At 41.3% G+C, this 22,827-nt stretch overlaps 1 pseudogene; it reads left to right on the top strand.

Moving 5' to 3' along the window:
- Positions 1 to 20,169: 20,169 nt before the first annotated feature.
- LOC134950071 (5S ribosomal RNA) lies at positions 20,170 to 20,288 on the top strand (annotated as a pseudogene).
- The last annotated feature ends 2,539 nt before the right edge of the window (positions 20,289 to 22,827 follow it).

Genomic DNA, 22,827 nt, shown 5'->3' on the forward strand with positions numbered 1-22,827 from the left:
GGGGGTGCATCTCCTAATCAGCGATGCGATTGCACTTGATTGCAGTTATCACCTGAGATGAAAATACACTCAAAACATTTTTCTAGTTAATTAATTGGTATAATTTATCTGTTCTGGATGGAAGTGGGCCTTTTAATTTTGATCCACAGATTACATAATATAGGTTACGGAGCAACCTATCCTTTTTTTCTGAGACAGTGCTATCACAGTCTTTCTCTTTTGGTAGGAGGTTTGTTATGTTACACAAGTGACTGTTGTTTGTGTACAGTATATATATGCTCATCTTTCTTATAGTTAATACAATGTCATTGCACTGTTTTCTGTACACTGCTTGGGTCAATAATAATAATAATAATAATAATAATAATAATAATAAAAAAAAAAAAGGTCCCAGTTACCAGTGCATGGGTATTGCAGATTGAATCTTGTGCTGCAAGCATTTAGAAAGTATTCTTGACTCCCAGTACTTTGATCCTGATTATATCTAGACTACATTATCCTGGATTTCCCTTGTGTTTTGTTCCAACTAGTAGGAAACTTCCCTATGTACTGTTGCAGGGCTGTAACTAGGTGTGGGCAGATGGTGGTTTGGCCACAGGACACCTGCCCTGTGGGAGCACCATCTGCAGCCACCCTGACTACCGTCCACCTTTGTAGCTAATGCGCTGCACTGGCTGCTGTATACATTACAGCAGTAGAGATGGCTATGGAATGCCAACACATGACTATGTCGACATGTTAGGAAGGTCAGTATAGGCTAGGTCGACACACAAAGAGTCAACACAGTGTTTTTTTTGGGGGGGGGTTTCTTGACCTGAATTTCCATCTGGGACCACCAACAATTAAAACGTATTCGCTCGCCACACTTTGGGCGCAGTGTCTCACTACGCTTGCAACAAAGTTTCTAATCAACTCTATGCTCACTTGGATAGAATAGGTATGGAAAAGTCCTGAACTCCCCCAAAAAACTGTGTCGACCTTGCCCATGTCGAGCTAATGACCATGTCGACCTATGCATGTGTCAACCTGCTCACTGTTTACCTTCAATGGCCGACCTAATGACTGTCAACCTAGACAAGGTCAACCTAAAGACCGGATACCATCTGAGTCACTTACTCCACGAGTCCCAGCACTGCCAGCATTCTCTGTACTCCCTGCATGTGCACAGTCTGCAATGAATTACAAAAGAGCCATGTACCGAGACACTGTCTCGAGACACTACACTGAGCTGAGTCATGCGTCTCAACTCACTTCACTGTGTCTCTTTGCCCATGACTATACAGCAGGCAGCGCTGCTGAGGACCAGGCAGTCTATCCTCCGCATGATTGCCCATTCCCCTCCTGCTTACTGGCAAGAGGGAACAGGGCCGGCTGGCCAATTACGCAGTATGGTGCCCTCTGACATGGTCTGCTGAGCCTGTGTGAAAATGCCCACTGCAGCTCCCACTCACTGACCATCAGTCGCCCACAGCTGCCGCAGCCAGACCGCACACTGCCCGCCAGCTACTGGTCCTCCGAAAGCTCAGCCAGAGCTCAGTATGCTCTGGATAAAGGAAGATGCCCTAGGCAGAGGGAGCTGTTGTGCAATACAGTTGCAACAGCTTCCCCCACGCCAATGCGGAGCCCCAGTCTGCTCTCTCCTCTTTTCAGTGGCAGTGGCAGGGGTGAGTCACGCTGCAATTTAATTTGGAGACTGAGATTGCTTTTGTGTGTGGGCTGTAATTATGTGTCTGTGTAGAGGAGGGGGCAGTCTGCAGTTCGATTAGATTTGTGTGTTGGGTGAGATAGTCTGAAGTAGTGATGAGCGGATTCGGTTTTACTCGGTTTTACTCGGTTCTCAAAACCGAATCTTATTGGCTCACTGATGTCACGTGTTTTGGATAGCCAATAAGATTCGGTTTTGAGAACCGAGTAAAACCGAATCCGCTCATCACTAGTCTGAAGTCCAAGCCTCAATCTGACACTATTGACCACACCTTCTACTCCAGTTCCTCCACTATCTTTATGCCAACAGCACCCAAAGTGATCTTTCTTCCCCTGATCTCTCCCTTTCTGTCATCCTTCATAATACCTGCTGCATGATGGTCATCTCCTCCCATATACAGACATTTCTTTAAACTTGACCTTGCTAGAACAGAAGTAATTGTCTTCCCACACCAAGGTCTTCTCTCCTACATCCACCCTCTCCATTGATAAAATGTCCCTCTTATCTGTTTACCAATTCCAATGCCTTGGTGTCATCCTTGATTCTGCCACCTTGTTCTCATCATATTCTATTCATGCCCTCGTTATCTACCAACTCCTCTCTGGATTTGCACTCTCATTCTTCATCCCCCTCCAGCCTATCCTTTACTCCACCTCATATTCCTCTCTCATTTCTCCACTTTTTGTACGTTTAAAAAAATTCCCTCCACTGACTCCCTACCCACCATAAAATCAAATTAAAACTTGTCACTCCTACAAAGCCATTAACCAATCTTCTCCTTCCGGACTCATCAGCCTCATCATCTACTCACACTGCCTCCTACCCATATTGCTTTGCCAATGACTGCATCTCTGATCATCTCCTTACAGTCTCATGTTCTGGATTTCATGCCACCCAAATCTCTGAAATGCCATACTACACAAAACTAAATTTGCTAACAACCCCACAGCCATTAAATGTGCCCTTAAGACTCATCTCGGAACTCCAGCCTACAAACCAATCCTTTAACTCTCCAGCCTCTGCATTAGTTTTTTTTCTGAACCTCCCTCTTTGTGTCCCTTCAGTCAGATTCTACTTATCATTTATCTAGCAGCTTCTAGAAGATAATAGCCAAAATCTGATTGTTTGTCATGGGTAACATCTCCTCATCTGAAAACCCTCAGTTTAGTAAATATGCCCCTCCATTTCTATGTCTCAGCCATTTTGCTATTCATAGTAACTGTATTTATAACTGTATTTATCTGTGACTGAAATCTGTCCGCAGTATCTTCTAAACATCTATTTATTACTCAAAGGAATGTAATAATATTAGTTAATAGAATTTTTTACTACCATTTATGCCAATTGCACCCAAAAATGTTTTCTCATCTACAGTCTCTTTTCTACTCAATATACTGTAGCCATATTACAAAGGGGAATATAAGTATTTTGTAACCTATTGTAAAGGACCAAGAAATTAAAACCTTTTTGGAAACTCTAAAATTGGCTTGACTAATGTGAATGAAGTGCATTTTAAGCTTTTTTTGTTTAAATCTGCACTTTTTTGTTAATCTTTATTTATTAGATAATTAGGATTTTTTTTATACAATTTGCGTTTTTCCCAGTTATTTTTGTAACTGTGCATGTAGACCTAATCTTCTTATACAACTAGTACCATGCCTTCTGTGACCTGCTTTGCATTTAATAATTATTACTACCACTATAAAGCCATATCTCCTGGAATAAACAAATCACATATTCAGTACTGTAGTACTGTTCTCACTTTAAGACTAAGGCAAGCTCTGCAAAGCTTATCAAATTGTACTTGTTAAGGGGCACATTTTGTAAAATGCATTCGAGTCACTATGAAACCCTTATTTTATAAGTCAAGTCTTTCTCATTGATGTACACAAAAGAAAAATGAATCTGGGCATATGTGTGGAGAACTTTGACAGACAAGAATTTCCTGTAGAAATGCTGCTGTACTGGTAGAGTTACACATTGATTTCCAGATGTTTTATATTGTGACCAAATTTAGCAAACGTTATCGTATTAGATTTTAACTGATTTTCTCACTTATAAAGATAGTAATGAGTACAAATTAGGAAACCAGGTCTTTAAAAATACAATAACATTCCAGAGGCAGGATAATACTGTACAGACTTCTGAACAAAATATATTGGGAAAATATATATTAGTTAAAAGTTACAATGTTAAAAGCTTTGGGATGTACTGTAAGACTTGTTAAGACCAATAATTGCACCTTACACATTATGCCACACAGTAGTAATGCACCTTACACATTATGCCATACACTAATAATGTACCATACAGTACACATTGTGCCACACAGTAGTACTGCACCTGCACCATACACATTAAGCCCACACAGTAGTATTGCACCTTACACATTATGCCACACAGTAGTAATGCACCATACACATTATGCCACACAGTAGTAATGCACCATACACATTATGCCACACAGTAGTAATGCACCATACACATTTTCCCACACAGTAGTAATGCACCATACACATTATGCCACACAGTAGTAATGCACCATACACATTATGCCACATAGTAGTAATGCACCATACACTTTAAGCCCACACAGTAGTAATGCACCTTACACATTATGCCCACACAGTAGTAATACACCATACACTTTAAGCCCACGCAGTAGTAATGCACCTTACACATTATGCCACACAGTAATGCACCATACACATTATGCCACATTATGCCACACAGTACTAATGCACCATACACATTATGCCACATAGTAGTAATGCACCATACACATTATGCCCACACAGTAGTAATGCACAATACACTTTAAGCCAACACAGTAGTAATGCACCTTACACATTATGTCACACAGTAGTAATGCACCATACACATTATGTCAAACAGTACTAATGCACCATACACATTATGTCTATTTACTAACCTTTGGGGAGAGATAAAGTGGAGAGAGATAAAATACCAATCAAAATAAAAATTGATTTCAGCTGTTGGTAGAACCTAAGCTGCTGAAACCTGGTGCTGGACAACCACTGGCTATATAATTATATTTACAGTAGTATAATGTAACTGTGCACAATGATCGGTCAATATATTATATAATCATATCATCATATGCTGCTGCTAATTTCAGTGCCAGTAGCTACCTGGCAGTACATAGTAATTGCTATAAAGAAAGAAAGGAGAAAACTGCGCTGCAATGGTGAGAAAGATATATTAAATTATGTTGCTTGATAGACCAGTTAGAAACTGGCTTCTTCTAACCATATATTAAAAAACATTTATTGTAGGTACACATTCTATTTAAAATTGGTAATATCAATAATAAATTCCCAATATGTTGCCACTAATGGATAATAAGTTAGTAACAAATTTACAAATGCACAGACCTATATAAATACAACGTATCCTAATGGATGTATAGCTTATGCATTCATAATAAACACTGCCCACCAGAAGATAACCGGTCAGAAGATATTCTCCGCAGACCAATGACTATGCTGGATCGATGGTAATAAGAAGTCATTTGAGTAGTATATTATCACAGCAATTCATAAAATGAGTTTGTATGTTTCTCTACTAGAATATTCCCCAGTGGGCAGACTCTGATGCTGGGCTGTGCTCAAATTAGAGGTATAATACTGCTGCTCATATAACACTTACAGTGGATAAATAATGTGCGGCACTGATGGCTCCGGGCCAGGTCTCACTGTGCCCAATCTTACAGCACTTCAGCCGCAGAAGTGGCGGAAAAGCTGTGGATGGTTGGCAATAACAGCTGGTGTGAATGGCAAGCCAGCTTGTAAGTCCTGTGTGTGGCAAGTACCTCACCCAACAGCCATACACCCTCCACTGGTGCCTTTCCACAGGGAAGGGAGAGCCACCAGTCTGCTGTAAGTTTAAGGGATGGCAAGTCCCCAAGCTGACATCGACACAACTGAGCAAACAGGAGATCAAGACTGGTGAGCAGTGGGATAGACACAGAAGTAGTAATACAGAATGGCCCCTAACTATCTATGATACATCCTTTACAATACATAGTATTTATATAATGTAGGTCTGTGCATTTGTAAATTTGTTACTAACTTATCCATTATTTGCCGCTTTATTGTGAATTTATTATTGATTTTAGTAATTTTATATTGTATGTGTTTCTACAATAAATGTTTTTTTTATTTATAATTAGAAGCAGCATGTTTCTAATTGGCCTATCGAGCACCATCACTTAATATATCTTTCTCGCCATTGCAGTGAAGTTTTTTCCTCTCTTTCTATTTAAAGTACAGTACCAACCAACCAGCTCCTAGCTGTCATTTTTCAAACACTGCTTGTAGCATGTCACTTAGGAGCTGGTACTTTATCTCTCTCCAATTCATCTCTCCAAGGCTTAGTAAACAGACCCCTTAGAATGTATCAGAATTAGAGTTCAGTACAGATTGCCATGTGTTGCAGTTCAGCACAATCCAAACTATAAACACCAGTTTTGAAGAGTTGCAATTTGTCATAGTGTGGTATTTGACTGTTTGAAACAGTGGGGCAGATGTATTAACCTGGAGAAGGCACAAGACAGTGATAAACCAGTGATAAGTACAAGGTGATAAACGCACCAGCCAATCAGCTCCAATATGTAAATTGACAGTTATCAGCTAATTGGCTGGTGAGTTATGACCTTGCACTTATCACCGCTTTATCACTACCTTATGCCTTCACCAGGCTTAATACATTTGCCCCACTGATCTGTACCAATATAGATAATGTATTTCTATTGATCCCTTTGATCCTGCTGCAGACTGTCAGCCAACCTCTTCAGCCTCCTCAGGTTAAAATTAGTTTGTTTCCTTTTCTAAAATTCTATCAATATGTACTGATCTCTGTCCATATCCCTATCCGCTGTAGTTTGTTCTTGTGGTAATAACAAGTCCAGAAAGTACTGTACTTTATATACAGATGGAGCTGCTTTTATCCGAAAGGAATTACATTTAACTTGAGCCATTTTATTAGAAGGGGTAACCTGAAATATGAATTTGGAATGTTTTTCCATATGTAGTTAATTTTGGAATATTCTTGAAGCAAAAGTTTCAGAGCCACAGACGTCTAAGTTATGCCTGTCCTGCTTCTGTACCTACTGCTGTGCCTTTCAACTTAGAAGAAGGCAATGTGCCTGGTTTCATATGCTATTCTTTTTCCATTCCTCTGTTACATCATGTCTGGATGAGAGGATGTTGTTTTTAGAAGTAAAAAAAGGAGCCTTTCCAACTCAATCTTTAGTAGACAGGACCTAACAATCAGATCACAGCATTTTTTAAGCGTTTTCCACATTTCTGTCCACTCTCACCATTAAGTCTGGGAATCTTTGAAACTCCTGGTTTCTTTGTATTTTGCACAAGATGGCACTTGGATGTAAGTTATCTTCATGACACGCCTCTCAGATGTAGCGGTACAAGTCCGCGCTGATAGGTGTTACTTTCACAATCTCCCCGAAATGTTTTTTCAAAAGTAGGCAAGTATGACCATAGTGGTGCTCATTGGAAACTGCAGTAATTGCTAACAAGGATAAAGGACCTAGAGTCAAAGGAGACATTTAACTATATTAACTAATCATTCTATTCTGCAGAATAGTATTACCTATACCACAAGTAATGAGCTATGATATGTCATAACAGAGACATCTAGTGAGCGACAGCTTACTTACTGTATAGTCCTACAGACAGACAGGATATTGGATACAAACTGATATAAAGATAGCTACTGAACATTTCCTGGGAAAGGTAACATACTCCAAGGCTACATATATGAAGATAGTGTTACAGAGGACTAAACTATCCAAAGTGGATACAATTTAAAGTCAGCTGGATTACAAATTACATACTATCTAAATTCAAACTTCCTGTAGTAAGAGCGGTTATAGTTATAAGGACAGAGCTTTCGGTCTCTCAGTACTATAGGTAGGATTACATTGGCGCCCAAGCAACAATACTCATACATTCTCTGCACTGAACTAACATCCAACGGAATACAGATTTATAAAGATATATATGCATATATATAGTTACAACTCAAGTAATTAACTTTATGAGTACGTCATAGAACTGTGGTTTTAAGGACACATGTATTAGGGGTTTGTCATGCATGTAAATGTATTAAATAGTAGGGGAAAGTAAATTGATTTACTATACTACTATCATCTCCTACTGTTGGTGTATTATGTATATAATATAATGGGTATCTGACAATGTGGTGGCATATAATGTGTATATGACAATGTGGGGGCATATAATGAGTATCTGACAATGTGGGGCATATAATGGGTATCTGACAATGTGGTGGCATATAATGTATATCTGACAATGTGGGGGCATATAATTTGTATCTGACAATGTGGGGGTATATAATGTGTATCTGGCACTGTGGGGAATATAATGTGTATTTGGCACTGTGGGGGCATATAATGTATCTGGAACTGCACTACTGGGGGCATATGTGTTTCTGGCACTGTGGGGGCATATAATGTGTATCTGGCATTGTGGAGGCATATAATGTATATCTGACAATGTGGGGGCATATAATTTGTATCTGACAATGTGGGGGTATATAATGTGTATCTGGCACTGTGGGGAATATAATGTGTATTTGGCACTGTGGGGGCATATAATGTATATCTAGCACTGCTGGGGGCATATGTGTATCTGGAACTGCACTACTGGGGGCATATGTGTTTCTGGCACTGTGGGGGCATATAATGTGTATCTGGCATTGTGGAGGCATATAATGTGTATCTGGCACTGTGGGGGCTTAAAATGTGTATCTGGCACTATGGGGGCATATAATGTGTATCTGGCACTGCACTTCTGGGGGCACATGTGTATCTGGCACTGCACTACTGTGGTCATATGTATATTTGGCACTGTGGGGCATATAATCTGTATCTGGCACTACTGGGGGTATATAATGTGTATTTGGCACTGCTGGGGATATATAATGTGTATCTGGCACTGCACTGCTGGGGGCATATAATGTGTATCTGGCACTGCACTGCTGGGGGCATATAATGTGTATATGGCACGGCTTTGGGCATATAATGTGTATCTGGCACTGCACTACTGGGGGCATATATGTATCTGGCACTGTGGGTCATATAATGTGTATTTGGCCCTTCTAGGGGTGTATCATGTGTATCTGGCACTGCACTGCTGGGGTCATTATGTGTCTGAGACTATACTGGAGACATTATGTTAAGGAATACTACTGTGGGTATTATGTGTAAGGCTGATAATTGTGTGTGTGTGGAGGGGGTGTGTTTATAGTTTGATTACATAAAGTTGCGAGGCAACGTCCACGTTTCCTGGAGCGCATATTGTGGGGGCTCACGTTGAAATTTTCTTGCTCAGGGCGCTAGTAGGCCTGGAGCCGTCCCTGCATAGCACCATAATGTTTAATAAAGAGGAGTTTATGTAAACACTACGTAAACTGTAGCAAAATAAAATAGTTGGCTACTTTTCTGTAAAAAAAAATAATTCTATTGAAAATGGGATTTTCCAATTAAATTAGAAAATCCCTATAGAGATGTGTACTTATAATAATTATTTTTTCTTAGAATATTCCCTAAAGAAACATCCGTACAGCCTACATATTTAAGAACACATTAAACTTTCACTGGTTAAAAATGTAATGTTCTCTTTTTTATGTTGAATTTAGTTGTCTGGAATTCAGTTCTGAATAATCTTCTATTAGCTTTCCCTGGAAATGATATAAAATACTTAACTCACAGTACTTTAGATTGTTCAGAATAATTTTACCATTTGTCTTTATTATATTAATTAAAAAAACATTCTAGAAGCTTAAACCATCTGAGCTTCAAAGAAAAGACAGTTCAATTAGCTAATTTCACATAAAATCACAACAGTTACAATATGTTGAAACTAAAATGTATTAAATTCTTTATGGCACAGTCACAACTATTATAGAAAAGGAGTATTTTCATTTCCTCTTTTTAAATAAATTTTTCAAGTCCGAATCCAGAAAGTTCATTGTTTAGATTATTTATAAATATTATTATCTTATACAACTTGTTTACCCCTTACCTGGTTCCATGGGGTCTATGTGACCCCACTGCTCTTTGACCAATGTTTTTTTTGTTGTCTAAACTATCATGATTAGTGACCTCATATTTTTTGTTAGGTCTTCCTAATGATGTGACACATGTTCGCTAGTTTTCATGTCTTTATGTTTATTTTTTATTTATTTTTATTCATCCGCTTCTTAAGAGAGATGCTGGTTGCAGAGAAAGGCATTGAAGGCACATATATATTCTCACAGCCACTGTTAGCGCACACAAGTTTGGTGTGCGTGTCCTTGCAGCATTCAGAACACTATATTTATTGGGCTCGAATTGGAGTTACAGAGCACAACTCACCTGGTGTGAGGCACCGCACTCTCAAATTCCACCATTCCTGGAGGAGACCGGATGAGATGCCGCCGCTGCCGAATGGGGGTATTGTAAACATATGACCCCATTTTAACATACACTGGCAATACTGGAGCTCCAGTTTAACATCTCCCTATTCCAGAGCAGCACTACCTGCATAAAAGGATATCCCAGTAAAGGATTGGTGAGTGCTTATACTGTGTAGAAACTGATGGGACTAATGGCCTGCACACACCGATATATAGACTGTTCTATTGAATGGCCGATATATAGTGGGTCTGTTGGCGGGTGTGTACGGGCGATATGTCTGTAAACTACGTGATTCACAGACATATCGTGTTGGCCCTGCAGCTCAGCCAACAGCCAATATATCACAAAACTTACCTGGAAAGGCTAAAAGATCTTAACATGTATAGTTTGAAGGAGAGAAGGGAAAGTGGGGACATGATAGAAACTTTCAAATATACCAAGGGTCTTAACAAAGTCCAGGAGGGAAACATTCTTCAAAGGAAGAGAAGTATTAGAACTCGATGACATGCACTGAAACTGGAGGGAGGTTCAGGGGAAATTTAAGGAAAAATTCATTCACAGAAAAGGTAGTGGATAAGTGGAATAGCGTCCCATCAGAGGTGATAGACGCTAAGACTGTAGAGCAATTAAAACATGCTTGGGATAGGCATATGAATATCCTTAGAAAGAATTAAGGTTCAAAAAGGGTTGAGATTACCTAAAGGATAAAAAAAAGGGGCAGACTAGATGGGCCAAGTGGTTCTTATCTGCTGTCAAATTCTATGTTTCTATGTATCTACGGATACATTGGCGCATCGCTGTATGTGTACGGGCGATCAGCCGACCGCTCGTACATATGCTGCAGCAGCCGGTGGTGACTGACAGCTGAATTGGGTGGGCATGTGTACACGCCCGCCCAGTTCATGACATCAGTCTCCGATGGATCCGGCAGTGTGTATGCACAGAACACTGCCCGGTCCGTCCGTGTATATATATGTATATATATATATATATATATATATATATATGCAGATCAATTGATCTGCAGATATATCTATCAGTGAGTACCCACCTTACCATCGAGAGTCTCAATGGTACAGCCATATATCATTTGTTCTGGAGCCAACTACACTATAACTCACTATTAAGCAGTGATTTTAATATGCTGGCAATTCAGTGATTAGGAGTCAAACTTAATACCTTTTAAGGATAGTATATTGCAGAATTTGTTTTTATATTTATATTGATTGTTTATATGGATAATACGTAAATGCATATTTGGTATGCTATTAACTTTATCAATTCTTAATTATTGTGTAATTGGTGCTTTAGCAGTGCTCCCTTGTTTTAATTTCTTGTTGAGAGGTTTAGTACTCCTCTTTATTTTGTATTTATGTTTAAAACTAGAGATGGGCAGGTTCGGTTCTCTGAGAACCGAACTCCCTCGAACTTCACTACCCGAGCCCGGTCCCGAGCCCAGCTCTGGTTTTTCCGCCTCACTCGGAAACCAGAACAAGGCAAAATGTCATCATCCCACTGTTGGATTGTCGCGGGTTTTTGATTACATATAAGGAGCTGCACGTCGCTGCCATTTTCACTACGGAATTGGAGAGTGTAGAAAGAGGACGTGTCTCTGTCCTCAGTAAATGTGCGGGAGGGAAAGTGGGGTTGCAATTCCAGTGCTGTCTTGTGCTGCTCAGTCCAGTGTAGTGTCTTATGCTGCATCAGTCCAGTCACAGTGGTGGTGTCCTCAGCTGCCATATGCCCAGTGCTGCTGTATGAGTCCAGTGCAGTGGTGCTGTTTTGTCCTGCGTCAGTACAGTGGTGGTGTATTGTGCTGCATCAGTCCAGTTACAGTGGTGGTGTCCTCAGCTGCTATATGTCCAGTGCTACTGTATAAGTGCAGTCCAGTGGTGCTGTGTTGTCCTGCATCAGTCCAGTGGTGGTGTCCCTGTGCTGCTGTATAAGACCAGTGAAACGGGCGTATAAGTCCAATGATACTGCCGTATAAGTCCAGTGGTACTAGCATATAAATCCAGACCAGTGATACTGCCGTATATGTCCAGTGATACTGCCGTACAAATCCAGTGGTACTGGCGTATAAAACCAGTCCAGTGATACTGCCGTATATGTCCAGTGATACTGCCGTATATGTCCAGTGGTACTGCCATATATGTCTAGTAGTATTGACGTATAAATCCAGTCCAGTAATACTGATGTATATGTCCAGTGGTACTGCCGTATAATTCCAGTGATACTGCTGTATAAGTCCAGTGGTACTACCATATAAGTCCAGTAGTACTGTCATATAAGTCTAGTGGTAATGCCGTAGAATTCCAGTGATACTGCCATATAATTCCACTGGCAATGGCATTTAAGTCCAGTGATACTGCCGTGTAAATTCAGTCCAGTGGTACTGCCGCATAAGTCCAGTGGTACTGCCGTATAAATCCAGTCCAGTGGTACTGTCATATAATTCCAGTGATACTGCCGTATAAATCCAGTGATACTGCCGTATAATTCCAGTGATACTGCCGTATAAGTCCAGTGATACTGCCGTATAGTTCCAGTGGTAATGGTGTATTAGTCCAGTGATACTGCCGTATAAATCCAGTCCATTGGTACTGCCGTATAAGTGGTACTGCCGTATAAATCCAGTCCAGAGGTACTACTGTATAAATCCAGTGATACTGCCGTATAAATCCAGTCCAGTGGTACTACCGTACAAGTCCGGTGGTACTGACGTATAATTCCAGTGATACTGCAGTATAAATCCAGTACAGCAGTACTGCCATATAATTCCAGTGAAACGGCCGTATAAGTCCAGTCATACTGCCGTATAATTCCAGTGTTACTGCCGTATATGTCCAGTGGTATTGACGTATAAATCCAGTCCAGTGATACTGACGTATATGTCCAGTGGTTCTGCCGTATAATTCCAGTGATACTGCCGTATAACTCCAGTGGTACTGCCATATAAGTCCAGTAGTACTGTTATATAAGTCTAGTGGTAATGACGTATAATTCCAGTGATACTGCTGTATAATTCCAGTGGTACTGTCGTATAATTCCAGTGATACTGCCATATAAGTCTAGTGATACTGCTGTATAATTCCAGTGGTACTGGTGTATAAGTCCAGTGGTACTGCCGCATAAATCCAGTCCAGTGGTACTGCCATATAAGTTGAGTGGTACTGCCGTATAAGTCCAGTGATACTGCCGTATAAATCCAGTCCAGTGGTATTGCCATATAAATCCAGTGGTACTTCCATAAAAGTCCAGTGATACTGCCATATAATTCCAGTGATACTGCCGTATAAGTCCAGTGGTACTTCTGTATAAGTCCAGTGGTACAGTAGTATAATTCCAGTGGTACAGTAGTATAATTCCAGTGATACTGCTGTATAATTCCAGTGATACTTCCGTGTACTTCCAGTGATATTGCCGTATAAATCCAGTGGTACTGCTCTATACTGTAAGTCCAGTGATACTGCAGTATAATTCTAGTGGTACTGGCGTATAAGTCCAGTGATACTGCCGTATAAATCCAGTCCTGTGGTACTCCCGTATAAGTCCGGTGGTACTGCCGTATACAGTAAGTTCAATGATACTGCCATATAAATCCAGTCCAGTAGTACTGCCGTATATAAGTCCAGTGATACTGTCCTGTGCTGTATATTATTTACACCAAATTTGAATATTTAATTGAAATAATTTTTGCAGGGTTTGCCCTGTGTGGTGTTGGGGTACACTTTTTTTTATATAACTCCAGAAAAATAATGGAGAACAAAAATTTGGAGGATAAAGGAGGGAAAGATCAAGAACCACTTCCTCCTAGTGCTGAAGCTGCCACTAGTCATGACATAGACAATGAAACCCCATCAACGTCATCTGCCAAGGCCAATGCCCAATGTGATATTAGAGGGCATGTAAAATCAAAAAAGCCAAAGTTCAGTAAAAAGACCCCAAAAAATAAATTGAATTGGTCTGAGGAGAAACGTAAATTTTCCAATTTGCCATATACAACATTGAGTGGCAAGTAGCAGCTAAGGCCCTAGCCTATGTTCATGAATAGTGGTTCAGCTTCACATGACGATTGGAAGCCCTCATCCTCCATCTAGAAAAATGGTAAGAGTTAAGCTGGCAAAAGCACAGCAAAGAACTGTGTGTTCTAAGATGGTATCACAAATCCCCAAGGAGAGTCCAAGTGTGTCGGTGGTTGCGAAGCCTGACCTTCCCAACATTGGACGGCAAGAGGTGGCTCCTTCCACCTTTTGCATGCCCTCAGCAAGTGCTGGAAGTAGCACCCACAGTCCAGTTCCTGATATTCAAATTGAAGATGTCACTGTTGAAGTACACCAGGATGAGGATATGGGTGTTTCTGGTGCTGAGGAGGAAATTGACGATGAGGATTCTGATGGTGATGTGGTTTGTTTAAATCAGGCACCGGGGGAGACACCTGTTGTCCGTGGGATGAATAAGCCCATTGTGATGCCTAAGTAAAATACCAAAAAAGCCACCTCTTCAGTGTGGAATTATTTCTCCACAAATCTGGACAACAGGTGTCAAGCCATGTGTTGACTCTGTCAATCTGTTATAAGTAAGGGTAAAGACGTTAACCAGCTAGGAACATCCTCCCTTATATGTCACCTGCTGTGCAGTCATCAGAAGTCAGTGTCAAGGTGTGAAACTTTGAGTAAGAGCGTAAGCAGTCCACTGACACCTAAATCCCTTCTTCCTCTTGTACCCAAGCTCCTGCATGGCACACCACCAAGTCTCTCAAGGTCAACTTCCTCCTCCATCAGGAACATCAGTAGTCCTGGAGGCCATGTCACTGGCAAGACTGAGAAGTTCTCTCCTAACTGGGATTCCTCCGGAGGATCCTTGAGTGTCATGCCTACTACTACTGCTGCTGTTGCTGCTGCTACTGTTGTTACTGCTGGGAGTTGATTGTCATCCCAGAGGGGAAGTTGGACGACCACTTATACTACTTCAACTAAGCAATTGACTGTCCAACAGTCCTTTGCGAGGAAGATGAAATATGACAGCAGTCATCCTGTTCAAAGCGGATAACTGAGGCCTTGACAGCTATGTTGGTGTTAGACGTGCGTCCGGTATCCACCATTAGTTCAGTGGGACTTAGAGAATTGATGGAGGTAGTGTCCCCCTGGTACTAAATCCCACCTAGATTCCACTTCACTAGCTGGCGATGCCGAGAATGTACAGAGATATCAGAAAAAGTGTCCTTGGTGTCCTAAAAATTGCAGTTGTAACCACTGTCCACTTAAGCAAGGACATGTTACAAGTGGAACAGGGCAGACTAAGGACTATATGTTTGTGACAGCCCACTGGGTAGATGTATTGCCTCTCGCAGCAACAACAGCAGCGGTACCAGTAGCAGCATTTCGCAAACGTCAACGTGTTCCTAGGCAGGCTACACTATGTATCACCGCTTTCCATAAGAGGCACACCATCAACTCCCTCAACATCAACTTCCTCCTCAGTCAGGAACATCAGTATTCCTGTAGGCCATGTCACTGGCAAGACTGAGGAGTCCTTTCCTAACTGGGATTCCTCCAGAGGATCCTTGAGTGGTACGCCTACTGCTGCCGCTGCTGTTGTTGCTGCTGGGGGTCGATCGTCATCCCAGAGGGGAAGTCAGAAGACCATGAGTACTACTTCAACTAAGCAATTGACTGTCCAACAGTCCTTTGCGAGGAAGATGAAATATGACAGCAGTCATCCTGTTGCAAAGCGGATAACTGAGGCCTTAACAGCTATGTTGGTGTTAAACATGCGTCCGGTGTCTGCCATTGGTTAAGTGGGACTTAGAGAATTGATGGAGGTAGTGTGTCCCCGGTACCAAATCCCATCTAGATTCCACTTGACTAGTCAGGTGACACGAGAACGTTCAGAAACATCAGAAAAAGTGTCCTCAGTGTCCTACAAAATGCAGTTGTACCCACTGTCCACTTTACCATGGACATGTGGACAAGTGGAACAGGGCAGTCTAAGGACTATATGACTTTGACAGCCCACTGGGTAGATGTATTGCCTTCCGCAGCAGTAACAGCAGCGGCACCAGTAGCAGCATCTCGCAAAGCCAACTCGTTCCTAGGCAGGCTATGCTACAGTATGTATCACTGCTTTCCGTAAGAGGCACACCGCTGACAACCTCTTACAGAATCTGAGGGACATCATTGCACAATGGCTTACCCCACTTAGACTCTCCTGAAGATTTGTGATATCGAACAACGCCACCAATATTGTGCGTGTATTACATCTGGGCAAATACTAGCACGTCCCATGTTTTGCACATACAATTAATTTGGTAATGCAGATTTTTTTTTTAAATGACAGGGGCGTGCAAGAAATGTTGTCTTTGGCCCGAAAAATTGCGGGCCACTTTTGACATTCAGCCACTGCCTGCCAACGACTGGAGTGCCAGCAAACACTCCTGAACCTGCCCTTCCATCACCTGAAGCAAGAGGTGGTAATAAGGTGGATTTAAACACTCTACATGCTTCAGAGGATGGAGGTACAGCAAAAGGCCATCCCAGCCTACACATCCACCTACAATAAAGGCAAAGGAGGGGGAATGTACCGGACTCAAGCGCAGTGGAGAATGATTTCCATCTTGTGCAAGGTTCTCCATCCCTTCGAACTTGCCACATGTGAAGTCAGTTCAGACACTGCCAGCTTGAGTCAAGTCATTCCCCTCATCAGGCTTTTGCAGAAGCAGCTGCAGAAATTGAAGGAGGAGCTAAGATGGAGCGATTCCTCTAAGTATGTGGGACTTGTGGATGGAGCCCTTCATTCACTTTGCCAGGATTCAAGGGTGGTCAATCTGTTGAAATCAGAGCACTATATTTTGGCCACTGTGCTCGATCCTAGGTGTAAAGCTTACGTTGTATCTCTCTTTCTCTTTCACAAGTCTGCAGGGATTCAAAGACCTGCTGGTGAGAAAATTGTCAACTCAAGTGGAACGTGACCCTTTAACAGCTCCTCCTTCATTTTCTCCCACAACTGGGGCTGCGAGGAAAAGGCTAAGATTTCCTAGCCCACCTGCTTGTGGTGATGCAGGGCAGTCAGGAGCGAGTGCTGACATCTGGTCCGGGCTGAAGGACCTGCCAACGATTACTGACATGTCTACTGTCACTGCATATGATTCTGTCACCATTGAAAGAATGGTGGAGGATTATATGAGTGACAGCATCCAAGTAGGCATATCAGTCACTATGTATGTATACTGGCATTAAAAAAGAGGCAATTTTAATGCCCTTGCACAAACTGGCTTTATTTTACCTAAGTTGCTCCACCTCCAGTGTGTACTCCAAAAGAGTGTATAGTGCAGCCGGTAACCTTGTCAGCGATCAGCATAGGAGGTTACTTCCATAAAGTGTGGAGAAGATGATGTTTATCAAAATGATTTATAAATTCCTCCAGGAAGACCTTGACCAGCAGTTGCCTCCAGAAAGTACACAGGTACCTGTGATGGTGGATTCCAGTGGGGACAAATTAATACTCTGTGAGGAGGAGGCTGTACACACTGAAAGGGTTGAGGAATCGAAGGATGAGGATGAGGTCGACATCTTGCCTCTGTAGATCGAGTTTGTGCAAGGAGAGATTGCTTCTTTTTTGGTGGGGGCCCAAACATACCAGTCGCTGAAATGATTGGTTTGCTGAAGTGTGCATGTCCTGTTTATACAACATAATGGTTGGTGGGAGGGCCCAAGGACAATTCCATCTTGCACCTCCTTTTCTTCTTTGCATCATGTGCTGTTTGGGGACTAGTTTTTTAAAGTGCCATCCTGTTTGACACTGCCGTTCAACTCCAGGGGTACTGCCATATAAGTCCAGGGGTACTGCCATATAAGTCCAGTTCAGTGGTGCTGTCTTGTGCTGCATCAGTCCAGGCTGCATCAGTCCAGGCGTATGCTCTCCTGTGCCACCAATATTGTGTGTTTATTACATCTGTGCAAATTTCAGTACATTCCATGTTGTTTGTACCACACACTTCTGTCGCTTAGCTTAGTCATACAGCTACCTCATTGCACCTCTTTTTCTTCTTTGCATGATTTCCTGTTTGGGGCCCAGTTTTTATAAGTGTCATCCTGTCTGCCATTGCAGTGCCACTCCTAGATGTGCCAGGTGTTTGTGCCACACACTTGTGTCGCTTAGCTTAGTCATACAGCTACCTCATTGTGCCCCTTTTTCTTCTTTGCATGATGTGCTGTTTGGGGTCTAGTTTTTTTAAGTGCCATCCTGTCTGCCACTGCAGTGCCACTCCTAGATGGGCCAGGTGTTTGTGCCGCACACTTGTGTCGTTTAGCTTAGTCATACAGCTACCTCATTGCACCTCTTTTTCTTCATTGCATTATGTGCTGTTTAGGGCCTAGTTTTTTTAAGTGCCATCCTGTCTGCCACTGCAGCGCCACTCCTAGATGGGCCAAGTATTTGTGCCGCAGATGTGAGTTGTTCATAATAGACTGGAAATGAGTGGAAATTATTGTTATTGAGGTTAATAATACTGTAGGATCAAAATTACCCCCAAATTGTGTGATTTTAGCTGTTTTTATGTTTTTTTCAAAAATTATCCAGATCCAAAACAAAAACAAAAACCCAAAAGGCTAGTTTTGACAAAACAAATACTGATCCAAAACACGAACATGGAATCAGAACCAAAACACAAAACATGAAAAGTCCCCACCGCAAACCAAATTTATCTCTAATGAGTGCAATAAGTTTGTGTGTTAAGAGCACAGCAAATGGTTGTGCAACCAATGCCAGCAGTAAACATTAGGCCTACAGTGATGTCAACTAATCAGAAACTCACACATGAAGTGTTGTGCAATATTATATGGAATTTGTAATACATTTCTGTATCTGTTTCTAGGCTATTTGAAAGCTCCAAAGACAAATATGCATCTGTTTGTTGAGATTTGATGTTTGTTGAATAATATTATTTGGAGAAAACAAAATATTGTAATTAGAGATAAGCGGGTTCGGTTCGTCGAGATCCGAACCCCCCCAAACTTCACCTATTTTACATGGGTCCGAGGCAGCCTCGGATCTTCCCGCCTTGCTCGTTTAACCCGAACGAGGCCGAACGTCATCATTCCGCTGTTGGATTCTCGCGAGATTCGTATTCTATATAAAGAGCCGCGCGTCGCCGCCATTTTTAATCGTGCATTGGAGATTGAATGGAGAGGACGTGGCTACGTTCTCTGCCTGAAAAGCTCCATATCTGTGCTCAGTGTGCTGCAAATATCTGTGCTCAGTGTGCTGCATTTTGGTGACCTACAGTATATAGTTGTACAGTACAGTAGGCCATTGCTGCATCTTGCAGCTCTGTGTCACTGCAAGTATCCATTCCATATCTGTGCTGCATTTTTGTGAGCAGTATATATAGTAGTACAGTGCTGCATTTTAGTAACCAACAGTATATAGTTGTACAGTACAGTAGGCCATTGCTGTATCTTGCAGCTCCGTGTCACTGCAAGTATCCATTCCATATCTGTGCTGCATTTTTGTGAGCAGTATATATAGTAGTACAGTGCAGCATTTTGGTGGCTAACAGTATATAGTTGTACAGTACAGAAGGCCATTGCTGTATCTTGCAGCTCTGTGTCACTGCAAGTATCCATTCCATATATGTGCGGCATTTTTGTGAGCAGTATATATAGTAGTACAGTGCAGCATTTTGGTGACCAACAGTATATAGTTGTACAGTAGGCCATTGCTGTATCTTGCAGCTCTGTGTCACTGCAAGTATCCATTCCATATCTGTGCTGCATTTTTGAGAGCAGTATATATAGTAGTACAGTGCAACATTTTGGTGACCAACAGTATATAGTTGTACAGTACAGTAGGCCATAGCGTTATCTTGCTGCACCGTGCCACTTCTAGTATCCTGATCAGTGCTTAATATCTGTGCTCAGTGTCAGTGCTGCATTGTGGTGACCAGTTTTACTTACAATTTCTTATATAGGTGCACTCTCATTGGTGTACAGATCACATAATCCTCTACTACCATGCCACGCTGCCAACGCCCGATCTCGTCTGATCTTGGAAGCTAAACAACGTTGGGCTGGGTTAGTACCAGGAGAGGAGACTACCTGGGAATACCTGGTGTTGTAGAGCTGGAATTAATTTCCCTCTCTGTGTGAGAAGAGACACCAACAGCAGTATCACCACTTATTCTATCAAGTACTCCTTACTACCTTATCCAGTCATTCCATGCTATTTGCATTTCAGTGCCTCTATTATTGTCCGTAAATACGGTATTTTGTTCATAATTCAGGTGTGTGATTATTATTTGGTGACCATGGATCACTATTTAGCTCAAACTGAGTGATCATAATTGGATATTCCTATAATATCTTGACCTACTACCCCTCGGTTCCATTAATACAGAAATTCTGTACTGGTCAGGGGAAATGGGGGTATGACAATTCAGTGTCTACAACCTTTCCAAATATTCTTTGAAATAAAGAGACCAGAACATTTTAACAATTTTTCAAAATTATTTTTCTATGGATCTTTTGGATGGGCAACTAAGGTTTATTATTATTATGAATAAAAGTTATGTTTTAACATTTTCTACCCTATAACTCTGTAAATTTATTTACGTTAGTACAAGAGTGCGCCCACACAAGAGCTTTCTTTCTCTCCCATAGCTAAGCTCCGTGTCACTGCAAGTATCCAGTCCATATCTGTGCTGCATTTTTGTGAGCAGTATATATAGTAGTACAGTGCTGCATTTTGGTGACCAACAGTATATAGTTGTACAGTACAGTACAGTAGGCCATTGCTGTATCTTGCAGCTCCGTGTCACTGCAAGCATTCATTCCATATCTGTGCTGCATTTTTGTGAGCAGTATATATAGTAGTACAGTGCAGCATTTTGGTGACCAACAGTATAGAGTTGTACAGTACAGTAGGCCATTGCTGTATCTTGCAGCTCCGTGTCACTGCAAGTATCCATTCCATATCTGTGCTGCATCTTTGAGAGCAGTATATATAGTAGTACAGTGCTGCATTTTGGTGACCAACAGTATATAGTTGTACAGTACAGTAGGCCATTGCTGTATCTTGCAGCTCCGTGTCACTGCAAGTATCCATTCCATATCTGTGCTGCATTTTTGTGAGCAGTGTATATAGTAGTACAGTGCTGCATTGTGGTGACCACCAGTATATAGTAGTACAGTACAGTAGGCCATAGCGTTATCTTGCTGCACCGTGTCACTTCTAGTATCCTGATCAGTGCTTAATATCTGTGCATAGTGTCAGTGCTGCATTGTGGTGAGCAGTATACTACAGTACAATAGTCCAGTGCTGTTCTCGCTGCTCAGTGTCAGTTCTCCATAGTATCATCAGCGCTCAGTATAATCAGTGCTCAGTAAAATCAGTGATCAGTATAATCAGTGATCAGTATAATCAGTTCTCAATATAATCAGTGCGCTGTTAGACGTGCACCCGTTTTCCGCCATTAGTGCATTGGGATTTAGACAATTGATGAAGTTATTGTGTCCCCGTTACAAAATCCCATCTAGATTCCACTTCACTAGGCAGGCGACAGCGGGATTTTACCAATTAATGTCAGTGATTTATAATTATTAATTACAGTGATCTTGCCAAATAATTCAAGTGATTTTGTCATTTTCTTCCAGTGATTTGGACCAATAATACCATTGATTAGAACGAATAATTCCTGTGATATTGAGGTGTTTGTGTCGCTTAGCTTAGCCATCCAGCGACCACAGTGCACCTCTTTTTCTCTTTTCTTTGCATCATGTGCTGCTTGGGGACTATTTTTTTAAGTGCCATCCTGTCTGACACTGCAGTGCCACTCCTAGATGGGCCAGGTGTTTGTGCCGCCCACTTGGATCGCTTAGCTTAGTCATCCAGCGACCTCGGTGCAAATTTTAGGACTAAAAATAATATTGTGAGGTGTTCAGAATAGACTGGAAATGAGTGGAAATTATGTTTTTTGAGGTTAATAATACTATAGGATCAAAATTACCCCCAAATTCTATGATTTAAGTTGTTTTTGAGGGGGTTTTGAAAAAAAAACACCCGAATCCAAAACACACCCGAATCCGACAAAAAAATTTCAGGGAGGTTTTGCCAAAACACGTCCGAATCCAAAACACAGCCGCGGAATTGAATCCAAAATCAAAACACAAAACCCGAAAAATTTCCGGTGCACATCTCTAATTGTAATAAACAGTGTTTTTATTCTGGTGATATAGTACATTTTTACATGGATTCAATATGACCCCATGGTACTGTCAATATAACATTGTTCATGGTACAGAGCAGGGTTAATAGTACTGTATTTACTACATTTACTAAGCATTAATATTGCAAAACAACTCATTTTTTACTGGTTTCCCTGGCTGTTTTGAAAACCCCCATATTTACTAAAGTAAAAATCACCATAAAACTTCCATAAACCCACCAGTTTAAAAGATACCTCTGAATACGGGACTGTCCCAATATTTTTACATGCTAAGAATAGAAACCACCAAATTTAGCAAGTGCTGGTTTTCTAAACCACCTGAAAACCACTGCCAAAACAAGGTAGTTTTGAGATAGCTCAAAAAACATGCTATTTGATGTATTGTAAGATTTTTTTTTATTGGTAGGAATATATTTTTATTTTTTATTTAATATTTTT

This window comes from Pseudophryne corroboree, chromosome 8 (genome assembly GCF_028390025.1).
Source record: "Pseudophryne corroboree isolate aPseCor3 chromosome 8, aPseCor3.hap2, whole genome shotgun sequence".
NCBI lineage: Eukaryota > Metazoa > Chordata > Amphibia > Anura > Myobatrachidae > Pseudophryne > Pseudophryne corroboree.